Source organism: Grammomys surdaster, unplaced genomic scaffold (assembly GCF_004785775.1).
Source record: "Grammomys surdaster isolate TR1022 unplaced genomic scaffold, NIH_TR_1.0 125156, whole genome shotgun sequence".
NCBI lineage: Eukaryota > Metazoa > Chordata > Mammalia > Rodentia > Muridae > Grammomys > Grammomys surdaster.
The window spans coordinates 87,902-115,088 of NW_021620050.1; the positions used below are offsets into that span (position 1 = coordinate 87,902).

The 27,187-nt window shown below is 39.6% G+C and overlaps 2 pseudogenes; one reads left to right on the top strand and one right to left on the bottom strand.

The window, feature by feature from the left end:
- The first annotated feature begins 385 nt into the window (after nt 1-385).
- LOC114637050 overlaps nt 386-27,187 on the top strand; it is a 28,213-nt pseudogene continuing 1,411 nt past the window's right edge.
- Nucleotides 14,235-14,770, bottom strand: LOC114637051 (annotated as a pseudogene).

Genomic DNA, 27,187 nt, shown 5'->3' on the forward strand with positions numbered 1-27,187 from the left:
CAGAGAGACAGAGACAGAGAGAAACAAAGACAGAGAAGAGAATCAGGAAATAGCATTATCAAATAAGGGACTTATACTATCCAGCAGAGGAGACTAGAGTGGCCCACTTAGGAGAGTAAGCAAAAGAAACCTTAAATAAGGCCCTTCATACATTCAGTAGAAATAACTAAGGAGGCCCTGCTGAAACAGTCCAACTGGAGCGCCAGAGGTTCATGGTGATTGGATGCAAACACTCACTTAGGATCACATGTTTAAACCGGTGGTCCCTATTGGTGGAAGTGCTGCAGCAGCATTAGGAGGTATGGCCTTGTTGGAGGAGGTGTGTCACTGGAAGTGAACTTTGAGCCTTCCAAACAATCCTACTTCACTCTATTCTCTGCTGCCAGATCAGAAGGGAGCTGTGCCTGTCTTCAGGATCTCCAACCCTTAGAAACATAATGTAAGTCCAATTAAATGCTTTCTTTTATAAGTTGCTTTGGCTGTGGTGTTTAGTATCAGAAATACAAAGTAAATAATATACTCCCTGGTAGGGTGTGGGAAAAAACTCGCAGGGTCTCGGGAACATGGCGGCGCGCGGGGGTGGGGGGGCAGAGTCCCTGGTGGCTTTTTCCACTGGCAGGTCCCACATACACAACAAAGTACAAGGTTCCAAAGGCTGGAAACTTTGGTGGTGGCAGACCCCAGAAGACATGCGGAGTTCGTGGGCTTAAAAAGTTTATTGTTCATGGCGTGGTAGTTGGGTCTGGATGTGTGCCCCCCCCCAAAGCCAGGGGGAGTTAGCTTAAATAGGGAGGGGGAAAGATGAGGAACTGGGTGGGAATAACTTAATTAGCCATGTTTCGCCCCCCCCCCTTAGGTAACTCATGAATATCAAAACAACAGTCTCGGGTGTTTAAATTCCAGTGGGCCCAGCAGTCACTGCCTACACAGTAATTCCTTCCAGGAGTTTTTGGTTCACAACTAGGCACAGCTTCTTTTCAGAAATTTTTATTTACACAACCATCTGCAATAATAGTTCTAGGAAACCCAATGTCTTTGTCCTCTAGTCTCTGAAGACACCAGGCACACCTCTGGTGCACTTAGATGTATCCACATAAAAGATACCACATGACTAACTCAATATCACACATGAAAGCTCTAGAGAAAAAGGAAAAAATATAACTACAAGGAGTGGACAGCAAAAACTAAACTGAGGTCTGAGATATGTAAAATAGAAACATAAAAAAATCATTGACAAATGGAGTTTATTCTTTGACAAAATTAATAACATTGACAAATCATTATACAAGTTAAAGACAGATAGAGATTAAATTAACAAAGTTAGAGTTTAAATGGGGATATAAAAATAACAAGAAAGTCTGAGAATTATAAGAACATGTTTTTAAAACCTTTACTCTTTCAAATTGAAATGGATAATTTCCTGAATACACACACTTATCAAAGTTAAATCAGGATCACATAAGAAATTTAAACAGACCTATATAACCTGTAGTAAAATAGACACAGTCATTAAAAGTATCCCAACCAACAACAATGATCTCAACAAAGAAGTCTACCAGACTTTCCAAATATGCCAATATTTCTCAAATTATTCCACAAAATAGAAACAGAAGGAACTGTGCCCAATTCAATTTATGAGGCCACAGTTACCCTGATAAACAAATCACCTGAAGAACTAACAAAGAGCAAGTGTTACAGAAAATTTTTCTTTATGAATTTAGATGCAAAAGGACAAGTGAATCATAGGCATAGTCTATAGTGACCTGTCCCCTGAACCTTCACCCAGCTGATACCCTATTCTGAAAGATATCTGTACTCCCCCTGAACACCCACACTCCAGGGTCATTCCCTTTCCCCACTTCCTGCCTTTTTGTGTTTATAACCCCTGTGTGAATAAGTAAAAATTATGATTTGATTTTAAAAAATTTTTCAATAAAATATTTTCAAACTGAATCCAAGAATATATCAAAAATAAATTGCATTACTCCCAGAGATGCAGGGATGGTTTAACATATGTAAATCAATAAATGCTGTAGCTGCCTGTGGCCACAGATGAACTGGATTCACCTGAAAGGTAGGCTGGAAATGAAAAAAGGATGGAGAGGGGAGAGAAGCATGAAGTCAAGAAAGTTTTCTGATCAAGGCTCAAAGTTTAATATTCAGCACTTGTATATATAGAGAAAGCCCCACTAAACCCATCCTTTGTTTCAGCTGGATTATGTCTTATGTTGCAAGGCAAGCTCAGTGGGCTGTGTATTCTTCTAAGTTCCTGTACGAAGTTGTATCTGCAGCCAAGGTGGATAACTCCACCTAGGCCCTATTACTAGATCTGTTTTGGTAAACAAGGTCTTTCCGGTCTGCTCAATGTGGGGAGAAGGCACAATTCCCCCTTATTAGTTTTTAAAGATGAGCAGTACCAATAACTGGACGGGGGCACAAGATTTACTTGTTTCCCACTATCCCATCTAAGGTAAAAGTAACTGAGTCACTTACAATTTAATCTTTGAAGCAGCCATCAGGTTCCATTTCTTTTTGTGAAAAAACACAGACTGAACCATGGCCCCAAATTAAAACAGGGTTGGTACCATATTAGCTAGGGGCTCTTTCCATTTAACCCTGGCATATGGCCTGGAAGTGACTGGATGCCAGTGGCAATCTGCTGCAGACTGACCTTTAGCATCAGTTTGCAAAAAATTTAAAACAAATAAGACAAAGGAAAGGTGTGCTTTCAGTGACCTTGGGGAGTATAACTCCCCCTCTTTAGCTTTTAAAAGCCAATTTTTTAGAGTTCCTTGTAAAACCAGGGCAGAAGCACGAGTAGCTGCTCCTCCCACACTCAGAGAAGTATGAAGATATTATTTTAAAGTTTCACAATATCTGTTTCACAATACCTTGTCCTTGAGAATTATAAGGAATCTCAGTAATATGGGTAATATTAAATTGTCAACAATACATCTCAAATGTCTGAGTGCAATAGCTAGTTCCATTATCTATCTTAATCTGATATAGAACACCAAGCATAGAAAAATAATGTAGGAAATAACTACTTATTTAGTTGCTTCTCTTGTTAAAACAGTTGCAACTAGAAAGCCTAAAAAGGTGTCAAGTCATATGTACATATTTCAATTTTCTAAAATCAGAAATGAGTAACATCCATTTGCCATAATTGATTAGGTATAAGTCCTCAAGGATTAACACCATTATGAAGAAATTGAGGACACTGAGAAGAAGGTTTTGCAATTTGACTTGCACATTCTCTAGAAATACCAAATTATTGTCTCAAGCTATTACTATTTTGATGATGTAAACTATAAGATTGTATGGCCAATTGTTTCTGTAAGGCCTATAATCTGCCTGGTATACAAATCTGCTGTGACATTGCCCTGGGGTTCAGGCAATCCAATATGAGCTCTTAAATGTCTTACAAAGTTAAGGAACAGTATGTGTTTCTTACATTAAGCTGTATTTATAAAATTTGAGAATTAGCAATATCTAAAAAACAATTCAACAATTATAAATTTCAACAATTTCAAGCAATTATAAACCATGAGCTATACTGGCTATGAGTATACAAATTGAAAGCTTGATTTTTCAGCATTTCAAACAGTGGCTACAGCACATAATTCAATTATCTGTGCTGAAGCAGGGGGAAACTCAAGAGAATGAACATGTGATCTGATTATATATACTGCTTTCCCACTAGGTGAGCTGTCTGTAAATATAATAAGCATACTTTCTATGAGCTGTATGCATAAATTTACAGGAAATACAAAAGCATGCATAGAGGAAAACTGTAACAACTCATTTTTTGGATAATGATTATCAAATTTGACTAAAAAGTTTGTCATGCAATAGGCTAAATATCAGTATTCTTCAATAACCAATTTAATTGTTGTTTGGAATAAGGAATATTTCATTAAGTTCTTTTTTAAAATACTTTTGTAATCCTGACCTACAATTCTGTATTAACACAGCAATAGCTTCAGAACAGGGTGTTAAAACTTTCTTTGAAGATGAAGAGAGACGAATCCACATTAATGGTCCCTTTTCCCAAAGGACTGCTGTAAGCATATGAGTTGCAATAATGCAAACAGCCAACAACTGATCATAGTCTATATAACATATCAGTTGATAATGAACAGCTTCTTCTACTTTCTTCAAAGCTCTTTCTCCTTCATCAATTAATTGTCAAGGGGAATTAGGATTTGTCAGAGGCTTAAGTCCTCTTATGGTGAGCTTAATGTGCAATCTTAGCTAATTAATATCTCCTAACAGCTTTTGAAAATCATTATAAGTAAACCATTATTTAGCATGTACACCTGTAAGTCAGAAGAGGGCACTAGATTTCATTACAGATGGTTGTGAGCCACCATGTGGCTGCTGGGAATTGAATTCAGGACCTCTGGAAAAGCAGTCAGTGCTCTTAAACACTGAGCCATCTCTCCAACCCCAACTATCTTTCCTCATTGGAATTTTCTGTGCCACAATCTGCTTAGGATATAACTGAGGTCCTAAATATTGAAAAAATATTGCCTTTGAATGTTCTCTGGAGCAACAAGCACTCCCCAAAATTTTAAAGCTCATTGTATGAGAGCAAAGGCTTGCAGTAAAACTTCTTCAGAGGGATCAGCTAATAAAATACTATACAATGAATAATATACACTGAAAGATTCAAACTCTAACTTCTTGTATTAAAGCAGCAACAATTTTTTTACATAGTGTAAGGCTATTAGCCATTCCTTGAGGCAAAACTTTCCAATGATATCGCTTCATAGGCTCTCCAAAATCACAAGCACACTCACTGAATGCAAACTTCCTACCTTCACCAGGATGCAAAGGAATGGTATAAAAACAGTCTTCCAAATCCATAATAATTCTATATGTATTTCCTAGAATGGCAGCTGGAGTAGGCAAGTCAGGATGTAATGCCCCACAAGCTTCATAAATCTTAAGTTTGAACTTTGTTTTGGATTCATGGAATAACAAATCCCTTGTAGCTGAGTGAGAGTTGAAGGTCAATCTTGTCCTCTCTTACTCTTTTATTAACAGGCACAGCTATAATGACATGGAGAGAAGCAGGCATAATTTTAATTTCTCCAGCATAATCATTGTCTATAACTCTTGGCCCATAAGCTGCCCATTGTGGATGTCTTTGGGTCTGAGGCTGACCCCTCCTTCCCAAGGAAAAAGCAAGGAAATAAGAAAATTCCAGAAAACACCTTTATAGGGGCTGGTCAGGATGACCAAGATAAAAAGAAAGTCACACAAGCTTCTGCTGAGCCCACTCTGAGCTTTGTCTTAACTCAAATATAAATGTTCTTCATCTAGGCCTAAAACAGTCTGCTAGTACCTTTATTCCTGGGACAATCATTTCTAAAATGACACAAATCTCCACATTTAAAACATGCTTTATCCCTTTGCTTCTGTGAAAGCATTGCCTGCACAGTGGTCCCTTGTAAGGCAGCAGCCATAGCCAGATACTAATTGTATGGGGGCCAAATTTCAGCACAAAGACAAATGGATCCAGGTAAGTCTGTCTTTGCTTTGTACGGCATCAGGCCACATTAGCCATTCTCATAAGCCAATTGTATAGCAAAAGGAACTCCTGCCTGGTGGTCTCCAAAAATTCTGCCAGCCACTTTCAGCAACCTATCCACAAATTCCTGAAAGGATTCATCAGGGCCTTGTTTAATACCAGATAAATTCCCACTGAGATCCCCTTTAGTAGGTAATTAAATCCAAGCACAGCAGACAGCCATTGCAATCTGTGCATACACTCATGCAGTTTGCCCAATCTGATTAGCATTACCTTCATATCAACCTTCTCCCAGAAGCATGTTTATATCTCAATCTGCTTATATCTCAATCTGCATTACCTGCCTGAGCATTCATCATGGCTGTTCTCTTACTTGTTTCACGGCATTCAGAGCTCCAAAGTAAGGAATCTCCTCCCAACAAAGTATCCTTATATGGTTTTCCAATCTTGGGGGGGGGGTAAATTTGCTTCTACCACAGTATCCAATAAAGCTTGTGTAAAGGGAGCAGCAGGCCTGTACTGTAATACAGCTGTTTTTAACTCTTTTGTTCATCTTTACCTGCTCAATCCCCTTCTCAACTATAAACATGGGTAAATCAAAAATCCCAAGCTCACGATTGAACTGCCAACTGTATCCAATGGAACATTGGCAGTTTAACTATATTTTAAGTTTCTTTTGCAATATTAGAGTATAACCATAATTTGGGGAAACAAAACCAGTTTTTAACAATGTAAACAATCCATTCTCTCTAAAATCAACACCAAGTACATTAAATTTCATGTTACAAAGTTTGGCTGCCAGTTCTTATATATGAATGCATGATAATGCAGCTTTTAATACCTCATTAAAGAGACATTGTTTTAAATCCTAGTCTTTATTCATTGGTTTCTGAATATCTACAACCCTGAGTTACCAGTCTTAAGCCAACCTTCTGTTACCAAAGTAGCAAATTTTTAATTATACCCAATATCTTATAGACCAATAATCTATAACCAAGACATGCATAACATATTTATACTTTTAAAACCAGTCAGAAACAAAAATGAAGTAGATATACATCTTATATATTTAGACTAAACATTTTTTTACTTTTTCTAGCTGTAGTTTCAAGAGTAAAGCACCTTGTCACTTGCTAAACCAAATAAACACTGTCACAGAGATTGTTCTAGGAAAAACAACTATGAGCTTCCTTATCACAGAAGCCAAAAATCTGCTGGCCCCTTTAAGAGCAACTTATGCAGACAATCAGCTCCTGGAAAGGATTCTCCAGCTGAACTTGACCCCCAGTTACAGTGCATGGTAACTTATCAGCTTCTACAGTACAAATTGAGACTGCCTTTTAAACAAGTTAAACTAAATCAAGGGGTGGATAGCTAGCAGATAAAGTTTTAACCATTTTTTTTAACATGAAACATAGAACACCAAGCATTCAAACAATGAAACAAAAACAGACAATTGACACACATGGACAGATTGGCACACCAAGGACAGACAATAGACAGAGAAACGAGAACTAAGGATTTCTCCAGTAGGAGCCAGAGCAAAAGCATGATATCTCCTGATTTTCCCCTATTACTAGGCAAGCTCTGAAATAGCTTATTTTCCTTCTCTTTTGCTAACATGACTGGAGAGAGGACAACTTTTCTGAAACCCTTTATCGCTCTCATATTCAAGGTCTAACTTTGCATCTCCTTCAGTATAGCAGCAACTACTAACAGTTACTCCTCAGCGCCCTGCTTTCTTAACCTTGCCAATTCCTCCTAACCCTGCTCCTCTCGCCTAAGGCAGCTCTTAGGCTACTGACGAATGCTTGTTTGGAATTCTCCTGTCCCGTGTTTTGCTGTTACCCCAGATGAAGTTGGTATCACACCCATGTCTATATAGCCTAGCCCATATCCACTAAAAACACACTTGAAACACAGCCTCCAAAAGATCACTAGCACTAGCATCAAAGCTTATTCATTACTTACCAAGTGTGGGATACTCTTCTTCCATTTTTCCGTGGAACTCCACCAAGGCAGCGTTTAACAGTCATTCCCCCCACCCCCCACCTCCCCCTATCTCCCGAATCCCCTACTTCCCCCACCTCCACCTCCCCCCATTCTCAGCTCCCTCATTCAGGCGCCCCATGTAGCCACCTGAGGCCACTGACAAACAGGCTTCACCTGAAAGGGAGGCTGGAAATGAAAAAAGAAAGGAGAGGCTAGAGAAATATGGAGACAAGACAAAGTTTTTGAAACAAGGCTCAAAGTTTAATATTCAGCTCCTGTATATACAGGGAAGCCATACTAAACCCATCCTTTGTTTCAGCCAGACTACATCACAAGGCAAGCTCAGGGGGCAGTCTATTCTTCTAAGTTCCTGTAGGAAGTTGTACCTGCCGCCAAGGTGGATAACTCCACCTACAAACTGAAAGCCAAAATCACAAGATTATCTCATTAGATGCTGAAAAGGCATTAGACAAAATCCAACACCTCTTCATGGCAGAAGTCCTGATACAAGGAACATAGTTCAATATAATGACCAGAGATTACTGCAAGCCCATAGCCAAGACCAACTTAAGTGGACAGAAATTCAATGCAGGAACAAGACAACCTTGCCCACTCTCTCCATACTTATTCAGAATACTACTAGAAGTCTAAGCTAGAGCAGTAGGACAACTGAAGGAGACCAAGAGGATACATATTGAAAATGAAGAAGTCAAAATGTCTTTATTTGCAGATAATATAGTTGACTACTGAAGTGATGTGAAATATTCCACTGTAAAATAACTATAGTTAATAAACACTTAGAGCAAATAGCAGGATTTTTATGAGACAATTTTTAAAATTATCTCAGAAAAATCAGTAACCTTCTATACTAAATTGACTAATAGAGAAAAATATTCTGGAAAACAAAACCCTTCCCAATAGCCTTAAATAATAAAAGATATCTTAGAGTTAACCAAACAAGTGAAAGATTGTATGATAAAAACTTTAAGAAACTGAAGAGAATACCAGAAGATGAAAAGAGCTTCCATGCTCATGGGTCAGTAGAATTAACCTAGTAAAAATGTCAAACCTACCAAAAGCAATCTGCAGATTCTATGCAGTCCCAATCAAAATTCCAATATAATTCTTCAAAGATTCTATATTAATACACATACCTAGAAAAAACTGAGAAACATAAAACATTCCTGAATTATAAAAATTGCTAAAGGTATCACATTCCTGAATGATTATAAGTTGTTCGATGGAGCTGTAGTAATAATAACAGCATGATATTGGAACAAAAGAAGACAATCAATGAAATCAAATTGAAGACCCAGACACAATCCACATACTCATGGACAACAGAATGCCAATAAAGAATACAGAAATACACATTGGGAAAAAAAAAAGACAGCATCTTTGACATTGGGAACTAGTAAAACTGGATGAGTGCATGTAGAAGAATGCACATAGATCCATACTTATCACTCTGTAAAACACACACACAAACAAACAACAGCACCTCAACTCCTAATGAATCAAAACCTCACCACTAAACGAGATACACTAAAGTTGATAGAAGAAAAAATAGGTAATGGGGTGAACTCATTGGCACAGGTAAACATATTCTGAACAGAATACTGTTGCCCAGGCATTAAGATCAATAATTAACAAATAGGAGCTAGTGAAACTGAAAGTGTTCTGATGGGCTAAGGATACAGGAACTATGACAAAGGTGCAGGATACAGAGTGGGAAAAGATTTTATCAACTACAACACAATTGAGAATGATATGCAGGTGTACATAAAGAATTCTCAAAAGAAGAAACTCCAATGACTAAAAACCACTTAAGTAAATCTTCTTGTCTAGTTGTGAAAGAAATGCAAATGAAAACTACTTTGAGATTTCATGTTAAACCAGTCAGAATAGCTAAGTTCAGTAAAACAAGTGATAACTCCTGCTGGTAAGTATGTAGAACAAGGGGAAGACTTACTCATTGCTGGGGAGTGTATGAATTTTTAAAAACAATATGGAAATCAGTGTGACTTCCTCAGGAAGATGGAAATTGATCTACCTCAATACTCAGCTACACCACTCTTGAGTGCATACCTAAAGGAAAACTCATCCCAATGCACAGACACATTCTCAGGCATGTTGACTGCTGCTCTCTTGATAATAGCCATAATTTGGAAACAAGTTAGATATCCATCAACTAATGAATGGATAATGAAAATGTGGGAAAGCCACTGGGAGGGGAAATGACATCATGAATTTTGTAGGTAAATCAATGGAATTAGAAAAACAATCATTCTGAGTGACATAACTCTGACCCAGAAAAGCAAATATGTTACATATTCACTTAAATGTGGATATTAGCAGTTAAGTCATTGATAACCAAGGTACAATCTGTAACCACAGAATTTAGGTATACAGGAAGGGATTTGGGGGTAGACAAATAGATCTACCTTGAAAAGGAAAGTGGAATAATTGACTATGGACAAATACAGAGAAGATTCTGGAGTGAGAGAATTAAGTGAGAGCAACAGGGAAGAAGGGGAAGAGGGAGGGAATTCAGGGTGAGAGCTAAATTAAGGATCACTGGAGGGACAGTGGGGAAATCTAACACAGTAGAAGCTTCCTAAAATAGATATATCTATGAAGGTGGTCTAAATAAAATCATCAAATAATGGAAGAGACTGAACTAAAACTGGATATCTGTTCTTAACACCTGAAGCTCCCGATACCAGAACCGGATCAAATCTAGCTGGATTGTTGGTAAAAGGGATCTCATAGGAGCCACTGAACAACATAAGCTGTTGCAAAATATAGGTGATCTCCACAAACTTATAGCAGGGCCCTACTGTTGAAGAAAACATCTACAAACCCATTAAATATGGAGAAGACTTCGTTTCTGTGTGCTGGCATCTTTCCCATTGTTATGTATCCTTATGTTACCAAAGGAGAAATGAAAATACCAAATCAACCACAAATCCTTTGTTCTACAAAGATGTCCTGCCTGCAATATATGCTGGTATAGTAGTAGCAAGGGCTTGTGGGAGTAACAAAACAGTGTCAGATTTGTTTTAAGACCCACTCCATAAGCTGGAACTCATACGCAGAACTCCTTGAGTGACCAGAACACAGGCTAGATAGTCCAGAGACCTAGGTAAAACCAAATATTGCTGCTCTGAAAGGGGAAAAAAGTACCAATGAATTGACTCCTAAAGACACTCGATATCTCATAGATCAGTGCGTGACTCAACCATCATCAGAGAAGCTTCCTCCAGGACAGGTGGAAACATATAGACAGAACCACAGCCAGACACTGTGCAGAGAATGAGAGCCCTTGAAACACACAGTCATAAGTGGGAAATCTCCATCAAATCCCTCCCCTCAGGGCACTGGAAACCCCATGGAAGAGGAGGCAAAATGATTGTAAAAGACAGAGGGGATGGACAACAACAAGAAAACAAGGCACTCTAAAATCAACATGGTCCACACACTTAAGAACTCAGAGGGACTGATGCAGCATGCACAGAGCCTGCACAAATCTGCACAACTCAGGTCCTAGAGATGAAATAAGAACTATAAATATGCTCCCATTCATAACACAGAAGCAATCTCCAATTAACGCACTTGTCAAAGAAAATTTAGCTTGATCTAACGGAGTCTCAGTATCACAGCTAACATACTGAAAGAACACTCTTTTCCTGGGGATGGACTAGCCTTGGTTTTACACTTGGCACATAACCTGGAGTCATCTAGAAAGAGGAAATCTCTATTGGAGAATTGTCTTCATTGAACTGTTCAGCATTGTCTCATTATTAACTGATGAATGAGGGTCCAGCCTCCTAAGCTTGTTTGTAGCTGAACAATTAGACATTCCTAGAGGCTGGTACATCAAATAAGAGAGTAGAAGCCTTGTTCCTCTTTCTCTTTCCTCAGCCTGTGCATCTCTTCCTCTGTATCCTTTGTAATACCTTTCATAGGAAGCTGATAAATGTGAGCTTGGGTTCCTGAAGTCAGAGCTCTGAAACCTAAAGACCTAATCATATGCAGAGAGAGTTTGTAGAACTCATCAGTGGGAGAGGTTTCTCATAAGCACAGGTAAGACAATCCAGAGTCTGTAACCAGCATCTAAGGTGAGAAGGACAACCTTGGAGCACAGTCTGATGCAGTGTCTCAGTGACAAAGATGAGCTAAGATAGAGATTATACATATGGTGTCTGCTGCGAATAGGTTTTTATTTTTGTTTTAATTTTATTTTCTTGTTTTATAGAGAACATCCCACAAGATTTGGGATAAGAGAAGTGGTGTCTTCTGAGATAAAAGTGTGAAATTAGCTTCAGGACATTTTTTTCTACTGTGTAAATATAGTAGGAATTCCATGACTCTGTACACATTGAACCACTCTTTCTAGCCCTGCACAGGACCACCTTCCATCAAGTCTGCTCCCTCTACTATCAGCTTCCTGTGTTGACCATGCCTGCATGGAGCTGCCTGGTGACAGGAGCAGGAGGGTTTCTGAGCCAGAGGATCATCCAGATGTTGGTGCAGGAGGAAGAGCTGCAGGAGGTCAGAGCCCTGTTCAGGACCTTCAGTCCAAAACACAAAGAGCAATTGTCCAGTAAGTGATCTAGGAACTGGGGGGACATAGACTAGGTGTGGGGAGGGCATCATTGTCTACAACATAAAAAGCAGGTGGATCTGTAAACAATATTCACAGTTGGCACAGCACAAAAGTCACTGCATAGTTGGATAAAGTGAATTCAAGCCTGACCAATAACTGGAGAGGATGGCTTGGGCAGGCCCTGGTCCTTTAGGTATCTCTCTCCTAGGACACTGCAGATCAGTTTTCTCTTTTGCTAGAAGCTCTTCTAGCCTTAACAGAATGGACTTGTCAGTATTTGCAAGATTGTGTAACAAAGGATTATTAAACTAGAGACCTTAGCAGTGGGGCTCTGCCTCTTTTGGATGTTACTCATGTGCTTCATAGTTCATTTTAATTAAGGACTTGAGAGAGACTGCAGTTCATAGCAGAAAGTGCTAATAATATTAAAGTACATTAAGGAAGGCTGTAGGGAAGGAGAGTGAAGAAGTAGAGAGAAAGATTAGAGAGTGTATAGTGAGGGCCAGTGGGACTTCATATGTGATAGTGTATGTTCCCAGCTGCTCCATTCTTTCATCCTTCTGTGGAGGTAGCTGTGGAAGGGCCTCAGCTCCTAGTGGAAGGCCATATGAATGTCACCTCTTCCTCCATGCTCTCCAGAGTTCACTTACACGTATTGCTTGGCTCCCACCCACCAATCCCTTGGCTTTGTCAGGTTGAGTCTGGATCAAATCACCTAGCAGACATCCTGTAGTTTGATATTGTCCCTCCTTCCCAAGATGAGCCTAATCCTGGAGGTAATCAGACTAAGTCCTATGAAGAAGGGAGATGATGGAGGTGTTTCTTGCTTACTTTTCTGTTTTTAGGATAAGAAACTGTGCAAAGCCATTTTTAGAAAGAAGAGATTATTGGAGACTTTCAGTTTCAGAGAGTTAGAGCCTATGAGACCATAACAGCGAGGATCATGGCAGCAGGCAGATGGGCATGGCACTATGGACATGGCAGTAGCTGAGAGCTCATACCTAGATCCACAACCACAAGGCAGAGAACTAAGTGGAAATGATCCAAGTCTTTAGAAGCCTCAATGGCTACCTCTAATGTCAAACCTCCTCCAAGACCACACCTACTAACCTTTCCAGCAACTTGAGACCAAGTATTCGGAGATATGAACCTACTGAGTGGTAAACTCTCAAAACATATTTAAGCTTTAGAAAGACTGGTTCTATGTTCAAATTTATCGGGATTTCATTGTCAAGTTTAGTTTCATCTATAGGTAGGAATGATTAGCATCTCAAGATACTGGGCTAGTATTGTTGGGTTAAAAGTAAGATTCTTCAGAGTCTTGAGAAGTAATAGTTGCAAATTTTTATAAGAAACAAAGAGGCAGAAACAAACCAATAAGAACAAAAAAATTCCATTTTTTTATATTACTTCCAATAAGTACAATATTTATTAAACATATCTTCAGTTTTGTTACATAGTGTACAATAAATTACAATATTCGGCAGCCACAAATTATATGCAGAGTATGAAGAAACTATTAATCAGATAGTGTAATCTTTCCATTTATAACTCTACCAGGAAGAACTAGCAAATCAGATCTTACATATAACATCTCACTAAACTTTATGCATGGAAACTGACAGACACTGGTTGTGCTGTTTGGTACAAAATGGCTGAACTTCATCTTCAGAAGACTAAACCCAACATCTAAACATGCCAATATAAACATCAAAACAAAATATATTCTAACCAACCATGGGAAACGATCTGGTATCGGGAAAGCAACAAGGATTACACACATTATTTTATAAACCAGCACACAAAGGTTTAAAACAGTTCTGAAAATGAAGTTAGCTGTCTTGAGTCAAGGGAATAAAAAAAAAGTCAGTATTGACCATTTACAATCTCTGACCTTGTGGAAACGGTAAGAATCTGTTGTAGTGCGGCTACATACAGTACAATTCAGGCAATTTGTTTTTCACTTGGGTTCAGATTTCGAATTCATTGCTGTGAGAAAAGGAAGGAGGCGGATTTGAGCAGCAGCCTCCACCTGACTGCTTGACTGGAGTGCTCTGTATTTTAATATTGGACTTTTCTACACCACCAGCTGTTGCTCCAGGACCCATTCATTTTTTAATCTCTGCTGCCATCGTCATGAAAGACTGTTCTACATTCGTTGCATTCTTAGCACTGGTTTCCAAAAATGGAATTCCAAGGGAATCTGCAAATTCCTTTGCTGTTGTGTAGTCTATGACTTTCTTTGTGGTCAGGTCACATTTGTTCCCTACCAACAACTTGTTGACATTCTCAGTGGCATAGCGATCTATCTCCTGCAGCCACTGTTTAACATTATTGAAGGACTCCTGCTCTGTCACATCATACACAACTATGATGCCATGGGCTCCTCTGTAATAACTGGAGATGATTATTTGAAATCTCTCCTGGCCTGCTGTGTCCCATATCTGAAGCTTGATTGTTTTCCCGACTAACTCTATAATTCGTGTCTTGAAATCCACACCAATTGTGCTGATGTAGCTTTCTGTATACGTATCATCTGCAAACCTAAGGAGAAGGCAAGACTTTCCAACCCCAGAATCACCAATCAGAAGTAACTTGAATAAATAATCATATTTGGGATTCATGCTAGACATGTCACTGCAGCTGCCGCTGCAGCCGCCGCCACCAGTAACTCTCCACAACAGGTGATGGACAGGGAGGATTGCGCTAAACTGTTCCGGTAGAGCAAACGTCGTCGACCCTACTCCGACCCTTAGAACACAATCAGCAGCTGCCACCACTCAGTGATCACTTCCACCCAAAAATCAAGAAATTTCATTTTTATAATAGTTTTCAGTCACAAAACTCTATATTTTTCATACAACTCATTTTTTCCTTGATGGAATTATAAAATAATTATTTTATTATTTTTAAGGCTTCTAGTAATATTGTATCAGCATTAAAATTGATGGCAGACATCCAAACATACCAGATATCCTGAGACCTATAAACCCTTGGAATATATACAAATGAATATCTTCAAATATAGGTCTAATATACACACCCCCTGGACTTGCAGGACCTTCTGAAATCCCAAGTCAATAGTAAATAAAAAGGGTTTAGTAGATAGAGAGATGTCTCAGTGGTTAAGAGAACTGGATGCTCTTCATGGGACATGGGGTCAATCTACAGCACCAATATGGCAGCTAAAAACTATCTGCAACTCCAGTTCTAGGCACTACATCAATGAACATAAGACAAATGGATCAATCTTTTCTTAAAACATAAGAATTTAATTTTTAGTTTGTAAAATATAGAAAAGGATAAAATATTTGGTAAAAATTACACAACACAAAAAAAATTACAAGAACATAAAAAATAAATAAATAGAAACACAAAGCACAAGAGATGTCTGAAGTTGGATGAGCCACCTGCACCAGAGGGGAGGCAGAGAAGTGTCACAGATCTCCATAAAATGAGTTGTAAGAAACCTCAATATGTTTTAGTTTTCTCCCAAGTAATGAGGATTGAACTCAAAGAAATTTTGTTACTGGGAAAACTCAATTGGAAAAATGAAGAATCTAAGATCTGAATACAGAGACAAAGTTCCCTGAAATCTGTTCAATGTCTACAAAAGTCAACGCCGTTTGATCTCGTATGCATCTGTCTCAGAAGTCATAGGGGTCACTTAGACCACAAAGACCAAAAGGTGACAATCCATGAGGCACAGGAAGGCCATTTGGTACTACACGACTAGATAGTAGGAGTTGGTTAGGATTTCTGGAGTCTGACCCAAGTGGTTTAATTTAAGCACAACACAATTTGGTGAAAATATTCCTAGTGATAAATAACAATGAATCTTAAAACAATCTGCCTGAGAAACAAAGAAAGACAAGTAAAGATCAGACATAACCACATTGAAACACATTATAAAGTCCATGTGATTCCTTCCATAAAGATGGGTTTAATAGATTAATTAACAGAAATGGCTTTATGTTAACAGTCTGGAATTGGGGGGGGGGGGGAATGTGTCCAGTGTGGTCTCAAGACACAGAGACTGTACAGAGTTCACCAGGCTAGAGTATACATGTGCTCCTAGCCTTCTAGGCAGACAACTGGTTATGCATTCCTTCCCTTAAAGGCACCACTCTGTGACTACATTCCAGGTTCCCATATTTAAATGCTTGCCCATAAAAAGTAGCATTATTACAATGTGTGGCCTTGTTGGAGGAAGTGTGTCAACGGTCAACGGTGGGCTTTGAGGTCCCATATGCTCAAGCTATGCCCAATGCTGAAGGCAGTCTCCTTCTACTGCCTGAAGATCAAGATGTAGATCTCACGACTCTACCAGCACCATGTCTGCCTGCATGCTGCCATGATGTTAATGGACAAACCCTCTGAAACTGGGAACCAGCACAAAGTAAATGTTTCGCTTATGAGAGTTTCCCTAGTCATAGTGTCACTTTCACAGCAATAGAAACTTTAACTAAGACACCAATCCTTCTCTACTACAAGGCCTCCTTGGGGTTGCCTGACAGGACAAAGGAAATTAGAGTAGATGAATACAGGAGGGGTTTTCATCTGTCCAAAGAAGAATTTCTCCAGCTATGGATTTCTACTTCTCCCTCTAACAAACTATTCTGTAGTTGCATTTTAAATTCAGTTGACCTGACTGTCTCACAAGAGTTGACCCCAGCCAGCCTTGACCCTAGAGTTCATGGAGAAGTGAGCATGGATTGGAAGGAGGCAGAGGGACAATAGTGTCTTCACTAGGCACATGTGTGTCCTGACACATACATGTTCCTGAAGCTTTCTGTGGTTGTCCAACCTATACCAGGGACATCAGAATCCAAGGTATCATGAGATAGCTGGGAAAAGAAAGAGAAAATTTAGAAAATCATCTGCAAAATATGAAGCTGCAGCCAGTGTTGGGAGTGATACAGGCTGCATGGGCACATATTAATTTTGTGAACTGATTTGTATGACATTATGATTGCTATTATCATTCAATAAATTTCAGAGGCTCCAAAATGATGCTGATATATCCATTGCCACTGACTACAAACCTGCAGTGTGGTCTGGCTAAGATGCCTCATTTAAAAGGATCGATCTGATAAGAAATAAACCCATTCCTTTCCGCCCTGCATCTGACCCTGTTGGCTGGGGCAGACACTTAGCTGGTCTGCTCCTGTGCAGACACGTTATCCTGAGCCATCCTAGAGGAGCCACTGCACTCAGAGCAGCAGAGGAGCTGCTGCATGCAGAGCAGTGGACAAGGTAAACTGAGCCATTCTAGAGGAGTCACTCCACTCAAACCAGTGAACACCTAGCTGGTATGCTCCTGTGAAGACACCAGATCCTGAACAATCCTAGAGGAACCACTGCACTCAGAGCAGCAGGATTTTGGGATCCCAGAAGTGGCCTGGGTCCTAGGAGTTCTTCCACCCAGGAGATTAGGATCACAGGATGACAGAAACATCTAGACTCTAAGGAGTTCTGACACAAGCAAGATAACTGGAAAGACAGACTCCTCAGACACAGTGAGCATAGGTAACACTAGAGTTAACCTGATGGCAAAAGGCAAGTCCAAGAACACAAGCAACAGAAACCAAAGTTACTTGGCATCATCAGAACCCAGTTTTCCCACCATAGCAAGCCCTGGACACTCCGTCACACAGGAAAAGCAGATTCAAAATTAAATAGAGGAATTTAAGAAGTACATAAGTAACTCCCTTAAAGAAGTACAGGAGAACACAGGTAAACAGGTAGAATCCCTTAAAGAGGAAACACAAAAATCCCTTAAAGAATTGCAAGAAAACACTACCAAACAGGTGACGGAATTGAACAAAACCATCCAGGATCTAAAAATGGAAATAGAAAGAATAAAGTAATCTCAAAGGGAGACTACCTTGTAGATAGAAAATGTAGGAAAGAGATCAGGAGTCATAGATGCAAGCATCATCAACAGAATACAAGAGATAGAAGAATCTCATGTGCAGAAGATACCATGGAAAATATTGCCACAACTGTCAAAGAAAATGCAAACTGCAAAAAGCACCTAACCCAAAACATCCAGGAAATTCAGGAAAAAATGAGAAGACCAAACCTAAGGATAATAGGTATAGATGAAAGTGAAGATTCCCAACTTAAAGGGCCAGTAAATATCTTCAACAAAATTATAGAGGAAAACTTCCCTAATCTAAAGAACGAGATGCCCATAAACATACAAGAAGCCTACAGAACGCCAAACAGTCTAGACCAGAAAAGAAATACCTCCCGTCACATAATAATCAAAATATCAAATGCACAAAACAAAGAGAAAATACTAAAAGCAGTAAGGGAAAAAGATTAAGTAACATATAATGGCAGACCTATAAGAATTACACCAGACTTCTCACCAGAAACTATAAAAGCCAGAAGATCATGGACTAATATCATACAGACCCTAAGGGAACACAATTGCCAGCCCAGACTACTATGCCCAGCAAAACTCTCAATCACTATAGATGGAGAAACCAAGATATTCCATGGCAAAATCAAATTTGCACAATACCTTCCCACAAACGCAGCACTTCAAAGGATAATTGATGGAAAATGCCAACACAAGGAAGGAAACTACAACCTAGAAAAAGCAAGGAAGTAATCTTCCAACAACCGCAAAAGAAGACAGCTACTCAAACATAATTCCACCTCTGATAACAAAAATAATAGGAAGAAACAATCATTTTTCCTTAATATCTCTTAACATCACTGGACTCAATTCTCTAGTAAAAAGATGTAGACTATCAGAATGGATATATAAACAGGACCCAGAATTTTGCTGCATACAAGAAACACACCTCAGTGAGTAAAAGACAGACACTACCTCAGAGTAAAATGATGGAAAACAATTTTCTAAGCAAATGGCCTCAAGAAACAAGCTGGAGTAGCCATTCTAATATCAAATAAAATTGACTTTCAATCAAAAGTTATCAAAAAAGATAAGGAAGGACACTTCATACTCATCCAAGGAAAAATCTACCAAGGTGAACTCTCAATTCTGAACATCTATGCTCCAAATGCAAGGGCACCCACATACATAAAAGAAACTTTACTAAAGCTCAAAACACACAATGCACCTCACACAATAGTAGTGGGGGATTTCAATACCCCACTCTCAGCAATGGACACATCATGGAAACAGAAACTAAACAGAGACACATTGAAATTAACAGAAGTTATGAACCAAATGGATTTAACAGATATCTATAGAACATTTCATCCTAAAACAAAAGAATATACCTTTTTCTTAGCACCTCATGGCACCTCCTCCAAAATACACCATATAATTGGTCACAAAACAGGCCTCTACAGATACAAAAAGATTGAAATAATCCCTTGCATCACATCAGATCACCACGGACTAAGGCTGGTCTTTAATAATGACAAAACCAATGGAAAACCCACATGCATGTGGAAACTGAACAACTCTCTACTCAATGATGACTTGGTCAAGGAAGAAACAAAGAAAGAAATTAAAGACTTTTTAGAATTTAATGAAAATTAGGAAACATCATACCAAAACTTGTGGGACTCCATGAAAGCAATGCTAAGAGGAAAACTCATAGCTCTAAGTGCCTACAAAAGAAATTGGAGAGAGCATACATTAACAACTTGACAGCACACCTGAAAGCTCTAGGACAAAAAGAAGCAAATATACCCAAGAGGAGTAGATGGAAGGAAATATCAAACTCGGGGCTGAAATCAACCAAGTAGAAACAGAAAGAACTATACAAAATATAAACAAAACCAGGAGTTAGTTCTTTGAGAAAATCAGCAAGATAGATAAACCCTTAGCCAGATTAACCAGAGGGCACAGAGACAGTATCCAAATTAATAAAATCAGAACTGAATAGGGAGACATAACAATAGAAACTGGGGAAATACAAAAAAATCATCAGATCCTACTACAAAGGCCTATATTCAACAAAACTGGAAAATCTGGATGAAATGGACAATTTTCTAGACAGATACCAGGTAACAAAGTTAAATCCAGAGCAAATAAACCATCGAAACAGTCCCATAACCCCTGAGGAAATAGCAGCAGTCATTAAAAGTCTCCCCACCAAAAAAAGCCCAGGACCAGATGGTTTTAGTGCAGAATTCTATCAGACCTTCAAGGAAGACCTAATACCAATTCTCTTCAAACTATTCCACAAAATAGAAACGGAATGAACACTACCCAATTCGTTCTATGAAGCTACAATTACACTCATACCTAAACCTCACAAAGATCCAACAAAGAAAGAAAACTTCAGACCAATCTCACTTATGAATATCAATGCAAAAATACTCAATAAAATTCTAGTAAACCAAATCCAAGAACACATCAAAACAATCATCCATCATGATCAAGTAGGTATCCCAGGAATGCAGGGATGGTTCAATATTCACAAATCCATCAATGTAATCCACTATATAAACAAACTCAAAAAAAAAACCACAAGACCATTTCACTAGATGCTGAGAAAGCATTTGACAAAATTCAACATCCCTTCATGATAAAAGTCTTGGAAAGATCAGGAATTCAAGGCCCATAGCTAAACATAGTAAAAGCAATATACAGCAAACTACTAGCCAACATCAAACTAAATGGAGAGAAACTTGAAGCAATCCCACTAAGATCAGGGACTAGACAAGGCTGCCCACTCTCTCCCTACCTATTCAATGGAAGTCCTAGCTAGAGCAATTAGACAACAAAAAGAAGTCAAAGAAATACAAATAGGAAAGGAAGAAGTCAAAATACCACTATTTGCAGATGATATGATAGTATACTTAAGTGACCCCAAAGCTTCCACCAGAGAACTCCAAAACCTGGTAAACAACTTCAGAAAAATGGCTGGTTATGAAATCAACTCAAACAAATCAGTAGCCGTCCTCTACATGAAAGACAAACAGACTGAAAATAAAATTATGGAAATGACACCGTTCACAATGGTCACAAATAATATAAAATACCTTGGTGTGAGTCTAACCAAGCAAGTGAAAGATCTGTATGACAAGAACTTCAAGTCTCTGAAGAAAGAAATAGAAGATCTCAGAAGATGGAAAGATCTCCCATGCTCATGGATTGGCAGGATTAATATAGTACAAATGGCCATCTTGTCAAAAGCAATCTACAGATTCAATGCAATCCCCATTAAAATCCCAACCCAATTCTTCACTGAGTTAGAAAAAGAAATTCTCAAATTCATTTGGAATAACAAAAAACCCAGGATAGTGGAAACTATTCTCAACAATAAAAGAACTTCTGGAGGAATCACCATCCCTGACCTCAAGCTGTACTACAGAGCAATAGTGATAAAAACGGCATGGTCCTGGTACAGAGACAGGCAGGAAGATCAGTGGAATAGAACTGAAGACCTAGAAATGAACGCACACAACTATGGTCACTTGATCTTCGACAAAGAAGCTAAAACTGTCCAGTGGAAAAGGGACAGCATCTTCAACAAATGGTACTGGTTCAACTGGAGGACAACATTTAGAAAAATGCAAATTGATCCATTCTTATCTCTTTGTACAAAGCTAAAGTCCAAGTGGATAAAGGACCTCCACATAAAACCAGATACACTGAAACTAATAGAAGAGAAGGTGGGGAAGAACCTTGAATACTTGGGCACAGGGGAAGAGTTCCTGAACAGAACACCAATGGCTTATGCTCTCAGATCAAGAATTGACAAATGGGACTTCATAAAATTACAGTTTCTGTAAGACGAAGGACACTGTCAACAGGACAAAATGGCAACCAACAGATTGGGAAAAGATCTTTACCAATCCCACATCTGATAGAGGACTAATATCCAATATATACAAAGAACTCAAGAAATTAGACTCCAGACAACCAAATAACCCTATTAAACATGGGGTATAGAGCTAAACAAAGAATTCTCAGTTGAGGAAACTCGAATGGCCGAGAAGCACCTAAAGAAATGTTCAGCATCCTTAGTCATCAGAGAAATGCAAATCAAAACAACCCTGAGATTCCACCTCACACCAGTCAGAATGGCTAAGATCAAAAACTCAGGTGATAGTAGATGCTGGTGAGGATGTGGAGAAAGAGGAACACTCTTCCATTGTTCATGGGATTGCGAGATGGTGCAACCACTCTGGAAATCAGTTCTGGCGGTTCCTCGGAAAATTGGACATATTATTACCTGAGGACCCAGTTATACCACTCCTGGGTATATACCCAGAAGATGCTCTAACATATAACAAGGACAAATGCTCAACTATGTTCATAGCAGCTTTATTTATAATAGCCAGAAGCTGGAAAGAACCCAGATGTCCTTCAACAGAGGAATGGATACAAAAACTGTGTACATTTACACAATGGAGTATTACTCATCTATTGAAAACAATGAATTCATGAAATTCTTAGGCATATGGATGCAACTAGAAAATATCATCCTAAGTGAGGTAACCCAGTCACAGAAGAACACACATGGTATTCACTCACTGATTATTAGATTTTAGCCCAGAAGCTTGAAATACCCAAGATTCAACTCACAGACCACATAAAGCTCATGAAGAATGAAGACCAAGTGGGGGTGCTTTGGTTCTTCTTAGAAGGAGTAACAAAATACTCAAGGGAGCAAATACGGAGACAAAGTGTAAGACAGAAACTGCTGTCTGGAGACCATTCCACCTAGGTATCCATTCCATGTGCAGTCACCAAAGGTAGATGCTGATGTGGAAGTCAGGAAGTCCATGCTGACAGGAGCCTGACATAGCTGTCTCCTTAGAGGTCTGCAAGAGTCTGACATATTCAGAGAAGATGCTCATGGCTAACCATTGAACTGATCATGGGGTTCCCAATGGAGGAGTTACAGTGAAGACTGAAGGAGCTGAAAGTGTTTGTGACCCCATGAGGAAAGCAACAGTACCAAACAGCCAGAGCCCCCAGGGTCTAAACCGCCATCCTGGGAGCACTTAGGGAGGGACCCATGGCTACAGCTGTATATGCAAGGGAAGATGGTCCTGTCAGGTATATGTGGGAGAGGGGATCCTTGGTCCCATGAAGGCTGGACACCGTGTGTGGGGGAATTAGAGTGTGGGGAGGTGGGAGTGGGGGGGTCACATTCTCATAGAAGCAGAAGGAAAGGGGATTGGATAGGGGGTTCCTGGGCTGAAGGGGGAAATGGGGTAAGGGAATAACATCTAAAATGTAAATAAAATATCCAATTAAAAAAAGAAAGAAAGAAACCCTTCATTTGAGCCCATTCTGAGTTCTCTCACAGAAGCTCCTATTTCATCTCTGTGCTAGGGCTAACACCTCACTTACACACAGCCCAGGCCCAGAACTTATCAAGACCTATCAGGTGCAATACTAAAATATCCATCTTTGTGTCTCCCTCTTCTGGGTCCTCCTCACTGGAACTACAGGGAACATAATCTGGTTAACCTGTTGCTTGTCCATATTCCTCTCATGGCTTCACACCTGTGCAGTTTATAACCCACGCCCTGACTGCTGTGACAGCTTCCCAAGGCAGGACTCTGGCTCTGTTTCTCCTTCAAATCCACCCATGATTTCCCCATTTCCTATCAATTAAATCCTATTCTTCCTCCTTACATTTCTGTGCCACCAATTCACCAGTTACTTTAAGGAATGAAGGAAATTCTCATAACTCTGTTTTATATGCAAAGCACAGGTGGCGTCTTACTCCTCAGATTCAATTTCTACAATGTGATGGGATATTTATAGATGCTTCCTCTTGCTCTACAAATGCTACATTCTGATTTTTGAGAGATTATCCTTCCTTCCGAGGAAAGGCCTCCCCAGTGTCTTTTCACCATGATTGCCCTTGAATGGCTAGGTAACTGACACCTGTGTCAGGAAATTTTCCATCCCATGCAGAAAGCTTTCTAAGAACATGTTTTGTGTCTACAGAGCTGCAGACAAAGACCAAGGTGACAGTTCTGAAGGGTGACATTCTGGATGTCCAGTGCCTGAGGAGAGCCTGCCAGGGCATCTCTGTTGTCATCCACACCGCTGCTGCAATTGACCCCTTTTGTACTGCTTCCAGACAGACCATCCTAGATGTCAATATGAAAGGTACAGTACCTGAGGAAGACATGGAGTAGGTTGGAAAATGAAAACCATAAGACAGGTTGGGGAGGGAAACCACTAGTTTGGAACATCTGGAGGAAGAGTTGGAGCAGGTAGGAAGATTAGGATGTCCCCACCGGATTAGGACAGAAAAAGAAGGGACAACCATGGGATACTTGTTGTTCTCTGGGTAGGTTAGATGCATCTGCTCAACAGCCCAGCTGGCAGAACTCAGAACTGTTGTCCTCAGTGTTTAGAAAGAAACCAGGCAGAGAGAGGAAGGAACAGTGACATCAGGAGTAGTCAGTAGGACTGAAATTTTATCACCCATGACACTCCAACTGCCAGGGAAGTTCTCCTGTCTCTCCACACCAAAGTGACTGGACTCCATCTCCAAATACTTGATGTCTATCCACCTCTAAGGCTATACACCTCTACAGATCAGACGCCGACCTTTCCCTCCCTAGAGAGCCTTCAGTGCTGCTGTATATGACCTGCCTGGAAAAAAAATGAGCTTGTTCTCTTTTCTTTACTTTTTTTTTGAAATTAATTTTTTATTAGATATTTTATTTACATTTCAGATGTTATCCCCTTTCTCCATTTCGACCCCACCCAGAAAATTCCTATTCCATCCCCCTTCCTCCTGTTTCTATGAGGATGTGCGGGGGGGGGGGGGGCGACTAACACCTCCCCGCCCTGTAATTCCCCCACACTGGGGCATTCAGACCAAACTCTTCCTCTTCCACCTTTGCCCTACAAGGCCATCCTCTCCTACCTATACAGCTGGAACCATGGGACTCTCCCTATGTGCTCCCAGGCTGGTGGTTTAGATCCTGGGAGCTTGAGTTGTTGGTATTGCTCTCCCTATGGGACCTCAAACCCCTTCAGCTCCTTCAGTCTTCTTCTCTCTAGCTTCTCTATTGAGAACCCCATGATCAGTTCAATGGTTAGCTGTGAGCATCCGCCTCTGTATATGTCAGGCTCTGGCAGACCTCTAAGGAGACAGCTATATCAGGCTCCTGTAAGCATGCACTTCCTGGCATCCACATCAGCGTCTGCCTTTGATGATTGCACATGGGATGGATACCCAGGTGGAGCAGTCTCCAGACAGCCCCTCCTTCAGTTTCTGCCCACACTTTGTCTCAATATTTGCTCCCGTGAATATTTTGTTACTTCTTCTGAGAGGGACCGAAGCACCCATACTTTAGTCTTCCTTCTTCATGAGCTTCATGGGGTCTGTGAGTTGTATCCTGAGTATTGCAAGCTTTTGAGCTAATATCCACTTATCAGTGAGTGCATACCATGTGTGTTCTTTTTTGATTGGGTCACCTCACTTGAGATGATATTTTCTAGTTGCATCCATATGCCTAAGAATTTCATAAATTCATTGTTTTTAGTAGCTGAGTAATACTCCATTGTGTAAATGTACCACATTTTCTGTATCTATTCCTTTGTTGAAGGACATCTGCATTTTTCCAGCTTCTGGCCATTATAAATTAGGGAAATGAGCTTGTTTTCTTAACTGCAACTGTTTTCTGATCTACACATTATCATCTCTTTGGATCAGCATTAGTCTATTCTTGAATATCAATCCTAGGCAGAGCTTAGCATCTCCTCCCTAGATCCCTATACCTAAATGCTTTGTGCCTCAGAAGGTAGATTTCCATTGGAGTCTAAATTAAGGACTTTACTATATAAAATAACCACACTGACTCCTGACACCAGTCTTCTTAGCACCATGATATTGCAAGGACCCACCTGCCATGTATACTCTATAGGACCTCCAATGAAGTGGCTGGCTTCTTTTAAATCAACAAATTGTTTGGGTATGCCAATAACCAAATACAAGGATTTTTTAAGTTCCACACAGCTACCTTTTCCTCTCATCCTCACTGCAGGGTGGTGCTATTGGTAACCAGATTCCCATTTCTGTATTAATTCTTACTTCTTGACATAAATACACCAGACTTAGATGTCTAATAATAAAGGTACACTGCATCCCCAGCTGTAGTGGTACACATCTGTAATCCTAACACTCAGTATTCTGAATCTAAACAATCATGCCTTCAAGCTCACTCTGGGATATATACTAGAACTCTATCTGGAAAATAAAATACAATGAAAATACATAATGTGGGCAATACACCTGAGTGAGCATGATGATTCTGAACTACACCTGACAATATGGTACCTTGAATTTATTAATTAAGACCCCACTGTCCTTTAAACTAATGAAATTCATGAACATTACTAACTCTTTCCTTTTATTTGGTGAAAAAGTCTTTTTTAAATAAATTTCTGTTGTTTCTGAGACTCAAAGTAAATCCTCAATCACTGAGCAATATCCCCAAACTAATGTAATGATGTCCATTTTTAGAATACATAAAGGAACAGTTTTCTAGAATAAAAATCTAGAAACATACTTTTCAAGATAAAAATACTTGTTAGTTTTTGTCAGCTTAACATATGGTAGTGACCTAAAAAGAAGGAACCTCAACTGTGGAATGTTTCCCATAGATTGGACTGTGGGTGTTTCTGTGGGTTATTTTCTTGATTAGTGATGGATATGAGATGGCTGGAATGGATATGACACTGCCCACTGGGCTGTGTCGAGGATGAGCAGGAGATCATGGGTTATATATATAACAAACATGAGCAGCCATGGGAAGCAAGGAAGTGAGTAGCATTGGGCCATGACTTCTGCCTTTGTTCCTGAAGTGACTTTCCTCTGTGATGAACTGTAAGTTGGACATACGGCCGTACAAAACCTTCCCTCCCCAAGTTCCTTTGATCATGGCGTTTATCACAGTGATAGAAAGCCAAGTTAGGACAGTGTCTCAGTGGTAAGGGTCTTGTCTAATATGCAAAAGAGCCTATGTGTGATCCATAGTATTGAAAAAGTGTACAAACAAATAGACATACAGAAAGAGGGGGGGATGGAGAGAGAGAGAGAGAGAGAGAGAGAGAGAGAGAGAGAGAGAGAGAG